Source organism: Schistocerca americana, chromosome 3 (assembly GCF_021461395.2).
Source record: "Schistocerca americana isolate TAMUIC-IGC-003095 chromosome 3, iqSchAmer2.1, whole genome shotgun sequence".
NCBI classification, from domain to species: Eukaryota; Metazoa; Arthropoda; class Insecta; order Orthoptera; family Acrididae; genus Schistocerca; species Schistocerca americana.
The window spans coordinates 397,568,956-397,579,655 of record NC_060121.1 but is presented as its reverse complement, the minus strand read 5'-3'; the positions used below and the strand labels follow the sequence as shown (position 1 = coordinate 397,579,655).

General features: G+C 40.7%; 1 non-coding gene across 1 annotated transcript; it reads left to right on the top strand.

Moving 5' to 3' along the window:
- Positions 1-4,516: 4,516 nt before the first annotated feature.
- Trnas-gga lies at positions 4,517-4,591 on the top strand. Its single transcript has one exon. It is a non-coding gene; the product is annotated as a tRNA-Ser (tRNA).
- Positions 4,592-10,700: the final 6,109 nt, after the last annotated feature.

Sequence of the window (10,700 nt, the reverse complement as noted above, 5' to 3'; positions counted from 1 at the left end):
ACCGAATCTCAAATAACCGAATCAAGACAGACTGAAAGGCTCAAAATAATCAACTCAATGACTTCTACCTGTGACAATAGCAAATGATATCTCAGAAACTGTTCGAAAATACCTCTGACTCGTTGACTTCAGTCCACGATTTTGGGAATTTTTTTTAGTTATTAGGTGAGTTACGGGAATTCAGAGTTCTCTCCAAAATATTCCCAACTGGGAGCCTCCTTTTCCCAATCCGAGTTCCCAGGAATGGCTGAAAACAATGGAGTTATAAAAGACCATCTTTCCCTCATGAGTGAGAAAGATAGATGCAAAAAGTTTCACAGACTGGAGATTTTCCTGCAGGCAATACAGATGGGTGATGGGGAAAACAGACTAAAGACTATAAAGAAAATTAAACCGAGGTTGTTATGTCATTATTAATTATTTCACCCTCAGTGAATAGGCCATCTGAGAAGGACGTTCCAGTTTCAGTTCTTCATTCTTTGTTCTTTTCTTTCTTCCAGAATGCTTTCATCTGTTCGCTATGTTTCTTCTTTCTGTCTTCAGACCATGTCGAATCAGTCTTTCTAGTTATCCTGCCTTGGAATCCTTCCATTCTGAATACTTTTTCCCGAACGGCTTCTCTGTTGTTTATATCTTCTATTTTTATATTGTTTCTTTCTAAATTCTTTTTAACTTCGTTGACCCAACTTGTTGTGAACATTTTACTCTACATACATTTGAAAATCTTATTAGTTAATCCGCTGCCTTGCCCAAAACATGAGCCTTCTTTTTCTCACTACGTTTGAAACATTTTCTACATTTTCGTACATTTCAGCATTACTTCGTAATTTCCAACCTATTGTTTTTTCTAGTTCTAATGTTTTCCTTATAATTCGTCTTTCCTAGTCCTTCAAATTTTTTTTAATTTTGCCTCACATTCGCTTTCATACAGCCATTCTGGCTTCATTTCTGTGTTGTAATGCCCATTTTTGAATAGAACTTTTTATTGCAGAGTTCTTTAGTGATACCATATACTCTCCCCATTTCATACAAGCTTTCTTCTACTGTTGATTTTTCCAAAGCGTTTTCTGGGATTATCTCAGGTAGATATTTGAATTTTTTTACTCTCTCTATTCAGCCAACACATGTTTTCAGGGATTTTGGAGCATCCTTAACGTTTGTTAAAAATTTAGTTTTTTCTGCAGAAATTCTTAAGCCAGTTCCGAAAACAATTTCTTTCAGGAGATTTATTTTTGTTATAACACAGGCCACATTTTGGGAAAGAATAACAAAATCATCGGCAATTGCCAGACAGCTGATTTCGATCTTTTGCTTCCTCTTTCTAACCTTATCGGCGAAATGTTGAGTTAATTAAGTTTTGGCTACAAATCACCACTTGTTTCTCTAAAACACTTAAAAAGAATTTAGGATAGACCGTCACCTTGCCAAACACCGGTTTTTATTTTTAAAGGCTGTTAAGTTTCTGCTATAAATTTTACTTTACAGACTGTAACTGTAATTGTTTCGGAGATTAGGTGTGCAGTATACACTTTACGCCGAATTATCTAATTATTTTATCTATTGTTTCTCTGACAAAAGCCTTTTTGATATCCTCAAACATAACTACCTTTTACTTTGAATTAAGTAATCTGTTGCGAATTATTGACTTGAGATTAAATTTTTATTCTCAGTAAGACCTTCCCTTCCCAAAACTACCATCTATTCACATAAATAACTATCTAATGTTTCCATTCTAATCAATAAAATCTTGGGAAAGAATTTATACGCGACTGGCAACAGATTGTTCCGTAATTGTTTACATCCTGTTTATTACCTTTGTCGTGGAGTGGATGTATCTGCAGTAGATCGAAGACATTGTAAATAATGCAGCAACAAATAGAGTCCTGAATGAGATTTTCACTCTGCAGCGGAGTGTGCGCTGTTATGGAACTTCCTGGCAGATTAAAACTGTGTGCCGGACCGAGACTCGAACTCGGGTCTTTTGCTTTTCGCGGGCAAGTGCTCTACCAACTGAGCTACCCAAGCACGACTCACGACCTGTCCTCAGAGCTTTACTTCTGCCAGCATCTCGTCTCCTACCTTCCAAACCTTACATAAGCTCTCCTGCGAACCCTGCAGAACTAGCACTTCTGAAAGAAAGGATATTGCGGAGACACGGCTTAGCCACACAGCCTGGGAATTGTAGAGCACTTGCCCGCGAAAGGCAAAGGTCCCGAGTTTGAGTCTCGGTCCGGCACACAGTTTTAATCTGTCAGGAAGTTTCATATCAGCGCACACTCCGCTGTAGAGTGAAAATTTCATTCTGGAAACATCCCCCAGGCTGTGGCTAAGCCATGTCTCCACAATATCCTTTCTTTCAGGAGTGCTAGTTCTGCAATGTTCGCAGGAGAGCTTGTAACACCGTAGCTCTAATGCTGTACGGATATATTTTGCCTTTTGCTTTGATTTAATGTTACATCATCGAGCTTCTGTAAATGTGTTTGATTGAATAGATAACACAAAATTGTATACTTTTTTCTTTGTTTAAAACTTTGATGTCGTGGCTTGATTCTATGCAATGTAGTATATCTGTCATTTAAATTCCTTGTCCCATTTGGAGGGAACAAAACTTATTGTACATAATTGTAATTTCTGTGTGAATAATTTTTTCTGTAGAAATGTCAGTATGTGCAAATGTTCTGATTTATTTAATGTATTTGGTTACTGTTATGTAAACTGCTGATCCTCGCGAAGGGTTCTTATTATTCTGTATGTAAAAGTTGTTGTGGTTCCCCTCGGGAACGGAACTGTGTAACGCGCGCAAATTGTGGTTGGCCTAAGTAGAAAAGGTGGAACCAAGAGTCAGTCGGGGACGAGCTACCAAACTGTGCACTGCCATGGAAAAGTTGCTTATTGAGCTGGTTCCGAGAGAGGCTTTTTCTGCTGCTTTCCAACGCCTCGGATGGATGGATAAATAGCTGGAACGATTCTGGAATTGGTATCCATCATTGCCACCAAGAAGTGACAGAGTTCAGCAATTCTGCCTGCAAATCTACCTACCAACATGCAGTTGCCACCACATTGCGCAATCACTGCAACGGAATGCTATAATAACGTACAATGAAGGATCATCTTATTGGGTGATTTAGTGTGCACAAATATGAGGTAACTTATAAATGAATTTATGTACCAACCTTGATTTTTTCCCTATCACAGCACCTCTCAGGTTCCTCTCCATTTGAACTATGATCAACGAGTGTCCTATTTTGTGGAAAAAATGAAAGCCTCAAAGTTAGACAGTTAATTTCATAATGTTGTTTGATCTTTGATGAAAAGGGAATATTTAGGTTTACTGTAGATTTAGTGAAATGTGGGAAGCAGTAAATTTAGTTTTGTAAAGTTTTAAAGTCACCTATTTAATCATTTACTTGAAAATAGAAGACTGTGGTGATAAAGAGAATTTGCTGTTTCTTTTAAAGATTAAAAGTTAATAAAGCTGAGGCTTATAAAGTTTGGCTTAGTAAATGATCACATTGCTGCTTGTAGTAAATTTTAAAAGGTGAGTCAGCTTCTTGTAAATTTCTCAACATTGTGTCTCACTGTAGCAAAAGTCGTGAATTGCAGTTGTGGAAAGTTATATTTGCTTGCTAAGCACTTGTTTCTTTCGGTTATTGAAAGTGCATATTAATAGTGTAATAAGATCCACAGGTTATCCTTTACCTCTATTTATGAAAACAATAGTTTTATTCAAAATACAGTTAGAAGTAACCTGTTAGTGAATCCCAATTAACCTTCATTTTAAATAGCAAAGTATTTAACTGAGAGAGACTTAAACTGTGACCAGCTCATAATTTTGCAGTGAACTACATTGATAATTTTATGTCAGTTAGGAAAATATTTGAACAATAATACTGAACTTATGTCCAATTAATAATTCTGCAGTGAATATTAATAGTAAAGTTATAAAGACCACTCAGTTTGAATAAACCCTGAGGGTAATAGTGTGTTTCATTATCTGTTATGTTTATACAAATATTCTGTCCTGCTCTGTCAGCTTCCAGTTTTAGCCGTGAACATACGTAGGTGTCAGAGTTCATTGCACTCGCTTGTGGTAAAATATAGGTTGTGTTTGTCCGTTAAAGTTACTAATAACTGTTTTCTTAAACAAGAATGTTAATCATTCTCTTGCCTAATTAGGCTGGCGACCGTTTCCTTTATTCTTTAAACAGTGTAGCTAGGTAAAAATATTTTTGCTACTGTTTGAATATTTAAGTAATTCTGACTTTCATTTCCAATAAGCCACTTCCGTTAGGTACATCGCGGTCAGTATAACAAAATTCCTCTCAGAAGGTAACACTGCTCTGTTGCTTTATACCATAATTAGTCTAACAAAATAATTCTGCTTTGCAAACTGCCTCCAGCTTCGAGGCTACGGTATAGCAGTAGCGGACAAAAGTGTTATAAGCTTCTGTAAAGTTTGGAAGGTAGGGGACGAGATACTGGCAGAAGTAAAGCTCTGAGGACGGGGTGTGAGTCGTGCTTGGATAGCTCAGTTGGTAGAGCACTTGCCCTGGAAAGTCAAAGGTCCCGAGTTCGAGTCTCGGTCCGGCACACAGTTTTAATCTGCCAGAATATTTCAAACAGAGTCCAGCTATACAACAACAACAACAATGACAGAATCGGTGCAGCGACTAGGCGGAATCGGCATAGCTTCATGTCGTGATGTGGCTCTGAGTGCATGCGGACTGTGGAACAGCCGCCGTCCATCCTATGCAGCGGCGACAGGGGTTGCTCATTGTACCCATCCACTGGAGGTGTGACACAGTGGGTGTGCTCCATTCGGTCTGCCTGTTTCCACGTGTCTGCTGTTGGCGTTGGATGGAACTTGCAGTTCTGTTGCCAACTGTGGAATGCCCATGATGTAGTACGGACGCAGGACTTAAATCCCATTGAGCACATTTGGTATGCGTTAAGGAGACCTATTGCAGCTTCCCAAATGCACCAGCGACCATTCAGTGGTTGTCAACCACACTGGTAGAGGAATAGAACGCCCTACCACAAGAGCTTTTTTACCAACCTTGTTGCCAGCATGGGAGCAGGTTGCAGAGCATGCACTGCCATTTTTGGTGAGCACGCCCCCTATTCAGAACCCTGTCCCGCCTTTTGTTAAGTCCATTAACAGAAGGGACTTCATTGTAATTATTATCTTCCAACAAACGTCTCATTTTTGTCTGTGTGATTGCTTGCTTCTGTCTATTATCTGAACTGTACTGTAGCAGTTCTTTCTATGGATGGTCCAAATTCTGTCGAGCTATGTTACTTGGCAATGACACATTACGCGACAGTTACGTTCATCCTTGAAATTTCCACACCAGTTTATTACATACGTACAGCTTCAAATTCTAAGGTGTCCCATTCTGCAGCATGTTGTTAGTTATTAATTTTGCATGCACTGACCTTTATAGTATATGTACTGCTCAGTAGATAAATGTAATTATATTAAATACAAACAGAAGCGACTTTTTAAATTGAATGTCTTAACATTCGTTTTGTCTGCCGCACCAATATGCTTTTACGACATTTCCAGCATCAGTCGTTTATGAATGTAGCGACTGAAAATTGCTCATTTCTATTAAAGCGATTTAAGATTAATGGATAAAACAGATATACGGGAGTTGCCCAGAAAGTAACGCACCGAATTTTTTTTCTCAGCTGAAAACAACGCTACGAATGTGAAACGTTACCTATGTATTATTTGAAGTATTTGAGTGACCGCGCCAAGTTTCCGTCACTTCCGACAGATAGCATAGCTGCAGACACTTTCAAAGTGGCGTCTGTAGGTGATGTACGTTACAAGCAACTTGCCGTCATTGAATTTCTCATTGCAGAGAAAGAAACTGTGGGGAATATTCACAAACGCTTGTGCAAAGTCTGTGGAGCATCAGCTGTCGACAGAGGTACAGTTAGTCGTTGGGCATAGAGGGTGAGGACATCAGAAGGCGGTTCCGCGGAGCTCCACGATTTGCAGTGGTCGGGGAGACCATCCACGGCTGTCACACCTCATGTTGCAGCGAGCTTCCACTTACTTGGGCCATTAAAGGATGCCAATCGCGGAAGACATTTTGAGGACGACGAGGAGGTGATTCACCCGGTGAAGCACTGCCCCCGGCAGCAGGACAAGGATTGGTAACGACAGGACCTACAGGCCCTTCTTTCCTGCTGGAGGAAGGTCGTAGAAATAGATTGAAATTAGGTCGCAAAATAGAGTATGTAGATGAAACACCATTCTTTCGTGTGTGTAATTCTCATTACGTTCAATAAAGAATTTTTTAAGAAAAAAATGCGGTGCATTACTTTCTGGGCAACCCTCCTGTTCCGAGCGGTCTAAGGCGCTGCAGTCATGGACTGTGCGGCTGGTCCCGGCGTAGGTTCGAGTCCTCCCTCGGGCATGGGTGTGTGTGTGTTTGTCCTTAGGATAATTTAGGTTAAGTAGTGTGTAAGCTTAGGGACTGATGACCTTAGCAGTTAAGTCCCATAAGATTTCACACACATTTGAACATTTCTTGAACCCTCCTGTTGATCAACACCAATAGCTTCTTGAGTAGCAGAAGGACGGGTCATGAAATGTTATTAATGCTTAAAATTGCTACAGACGTGCTCTCGGCATTCCATGATAAGTGAGCATTGTTGTTGCACCACTGCCTGCCTTATGCTGTTGTCTGTACTTGGCGTTTTGGTCGCTATGAAATACTTATCATTAGATTGTAAGAAAACTGTTTGGTGAAAAAATTTGATATTTGCCCATCTTCCAGTGTCTTACCTTGATAAAGGACTGAATTTCTCTTCGTTATTTGTCTAGTGACCGTGCCGCTTTAAATTAAGTAAAGTTTAAGCAGTTTTCAGACATAAAAACACGCTTAGTAAACTTTGCATATATTTATTTTAGGTCATATAATGCTGTATATGAAATGTAGAAAAGATATCTGAATTTTATTTAAATCATAGAACAGAACGATATCTCATTTTCCTCTCGAGTTATTGGTTCTTATATCTGACAGACGGTCGCACATGGCCGCCCAGTCCATTCCCTCCTTATCGGGAACCACGTGGCCACAACAATCCTCATATTTCATTAAATGTTCAAGTTATTGAAACGAGGTTTTCTGCAAATGACAGCATGTCAACACGTACGTATTTCACATGATAAATGCTCAAAATATTTTTGTTCATCAAGTTGTGGAACTAACTAGTCCGCAGCTGTGAGGGAGCCCTCGGAACTGCGCTAAGAAAAATCCAGGTGCTGCATTTAAACACATCCTCTTCATCTAGGGAGCGGCGGAGTATATCGACAGCTACAGCAGTCAGATGGTTGATTGATAGAGGTCTTCTGAAAAAGTTGATCCATGTTTTTGTTTGTCATTCATCCAGATAATTCCTTCAAGACATGAACCGTGTCCTGTCATGTGTTGCGTGGTGAAAAGTTATTGAAACTGTGGTATTCGGATACTGCAAGCTTTAAGACGAAAACAAAAAAATAAATAGTCACCAGATGACGTATTATTGTTTTTGGGTAGAAATTTAATAGCTTGTAAGCATCATTATAATCATCGGTTCATTGGTGACTATCGAATTAGGAGTGGATGTGTGTGTGGTGGGGGTGCAAAGACAGTGACATATGCCCATATTAGGCTCTGCCCGTTGTGCCTACTTACAGAGGTTGTTGTTGAGCGCTTCTGGTTTTGGTTCCCATTAAACTTCTGTGTTCTGTTGGTTTGTATTTTTATACCATTTTTGGTAGTCTTTTCCTAAGTCCTAATGATGTGCTTTTTGCAGTAATCACATATTTTCATGTAGAGACATTGATACTAATTCTGATCTAATTTCTGCATTCATATTAAACTCTTTTCTTGTGCATCCTGGTACATATCTAATGAAGCATATTTTCGCACTCTAAAAACTTGGGGTGACATATTTTCTCGTTTTCCACGTACCAATTGCACGCATTAAACTGAGAGTTACAGTATTTGGTAAAATACTGAAACTTCTTTATTTAAATGAGTGTGTCTGTACTAAAATTGCAGAATGACTAAGAAGATCAAACTTCTACGTTACTTGATCCTGAAACAGCTGAGGAAAACTGAACGTACTGAGCCTACTTTCTCTTCACTTTTCGCTTCAGTTGGTTCAAATGGCTCTGAGCACTATGGGACTTAACTTCTGAGGTGACCAGTCCCCTAGGACTTAGAACTACTTAAACCTAACTAACCGAAGGACATCACACACATCCATGTCCGAGGCAGGATTTGAACCTGCGACCGCAGCGGTTGCGCGGTTCCAGACTGTAACGCCTAGACCCGCTCGGCCACCCCGGCCGGCTTTACTTTTTCTTATCATGTCAACACTGACCCACAACATTCTAGCGCAACGCAATCTGGCTGCTCAAGAAAACTACAACCTGACTTCAAATAATAATTCAAAAGAATGGCCCTGACTAAAAAGACATCTGAACAATAACCTACACATTTCATTCAGCACTTACCTAACAAAAATCTTCATTACGCGAACTATTGCAAGACAGCGAGCGTCAATACTGCCAGCTAAATAAAAATTTCTAACTACTAAAGCCACTAACTACTAATAGGCATGTGGTCAGCAAAGGGAAGATTTCGTTGCAAACCAAATAAAGTATTTTTTACCTTAATAATGTGACATCCAGTTCAAACACGAATATAAATCGTCATTGACATCTAGCACAAAGGTATATAATCATGAATAATATTCAATCTCCAAGTCGAACAAGTACAGATCGTTAGCCTACACCAACACTTCAGACCTCTAACCTCCAACAATGCTAACTTCTCACATCTAACATCCACCACTGCTGGCGACTAACATCCAACTGCTCAACAGTACTGGCGATTAACTTCCTCCCTCGGGCATGGCTATGTGCGTTGTTCAAAAATGGTTCAAATGGCTCTGAGCACTACGGGACTTAACATCTGAGGTCATCAGTCCCTTAGAACTTAGAAGTACTTGTACTTAACTAACCTAAGGACATCACACACAACCATGCCCAAAGCAGGATTCGAACCTGCGACCGTAGCGGTCGCGCGGTTCCAGACTGCCAGACTGAAGCGATTAGAACCGCTCGGCCACACCGGCTGGCTGTGTGTTGTCTTTAGCGCAAGTTAGTTTAAGTTAGATTAAGTAGTGCATAAGCTTAGGCATAAGTTCAGAATATTTGTTTGTGTCTGTCTAGCGTCCAAAGTAGCAGCTGCGCTTCTTTGTCGGAATAATACCAAAGGGTCTAGCGTCTTTGATTCATAATCAAAACGTCTCCGGTCCCGGGTACGATCCCCGCCACTGCCTAAATTTTGATAAATAATCAGCATTGGCTGCCGAAGACTTCCGGCATAAGAAGTCAGTCTCATTCTGCCAACGGCCTTGTCAAAGAGGGCGGAGGAGCGGATAGAGGTTCAGGGCACTCTCTTGTCCTAGGGATGGGAAATTGCCCCTAAAGGCGGAAGAATCAGCAATGATCAACGACGTGAGGATGCAGAAGGAAATGGAAACCACTGCATTAAAGACAGCCGGCCGCGGTGGTCTCGCGGTTCTAGGAGCGCAGTCCGGAACCGCGCGACTGCTACGATCGAGGTTCGAATCCTGCCTCGAGCATGGATGTGTGTGATGTCCTTAGGTTAGTTAGGTTTAAGTAGTTCTAAGTTCTAGGGGACTGATGACCACAGATGTCAAGTCCCATAGTGCTCAGAGCCATTTTTGCATTAAAGACACGTACCGTGTATCCACAGGATTTGTGGCCTGTAATTGAAGAAGTGTCATGATGATCTCTCCATTGGCAAAAGATTCCCGAATAGTCCCCCATTCGGATCTCCGGGAGGGGACTGCCAAGGGGGAGGTTACCATGAGAAAAAGATTGAATAATCAACGAAAGGATAACGTTCTACGAGTCGGAGCGTGGAATGTCAGAAGCTTGAACGTGGTAGGGAAACTAGAAAATCTAAAATGGGAAATGCAAAGGCTCAATCTAGATATAGTAGGGGTCACTGAAGTGAAGTGGAAGGAAGACAAGGATTTATGGTCAGATGAGTATCGGGTAATATCAACAGCAGCAGAAAATGGTATAACAGGTGTAGGATTCGTTATGAATAGGAAGGTAGGGCAGAGGGTGTGTTACTGTGAACAGTTCAGTGACCGAGTTGTTCTAATCAGAATCGACAGTAGACCAACACCGACAACGATAGGTCGGGTATACATGCCGACGTCGCAAGCTGAAGATGAACAGATAGAGAAAGTGTACGAGGATATTGAAAGGGTAATGCAGTATGTAAAGGGGGACGAAAATCTAATAGTCATGGGCGACTGGAATGCAGTTATAGGGGAAGGAGTAGAATAAAAGGTTACAGAAGAATATGGGCTTGGGACAAGGAATGAAAGAGGAGAAAGACAAATTGAATTATGTAACAAGCTTCAGCTAGTAATAGCGAATACCCTGTTCAAGAATCACAAGAGGAGGAGGTATACTTGGAAAAGACCGGGAGGTACGGGTAGATTTCAATTAGATTACATCATGGTTAGACAGAGATTCCGATTTCTTCTCCTTACACGAGGCATCACAACAACGTTTCACCAGGCAACGCCGGTCAACTGCTGTTTGTGTACGAGAAATCGGTTGGAAGCTTTTCTCATGTCAGCACGTTGTA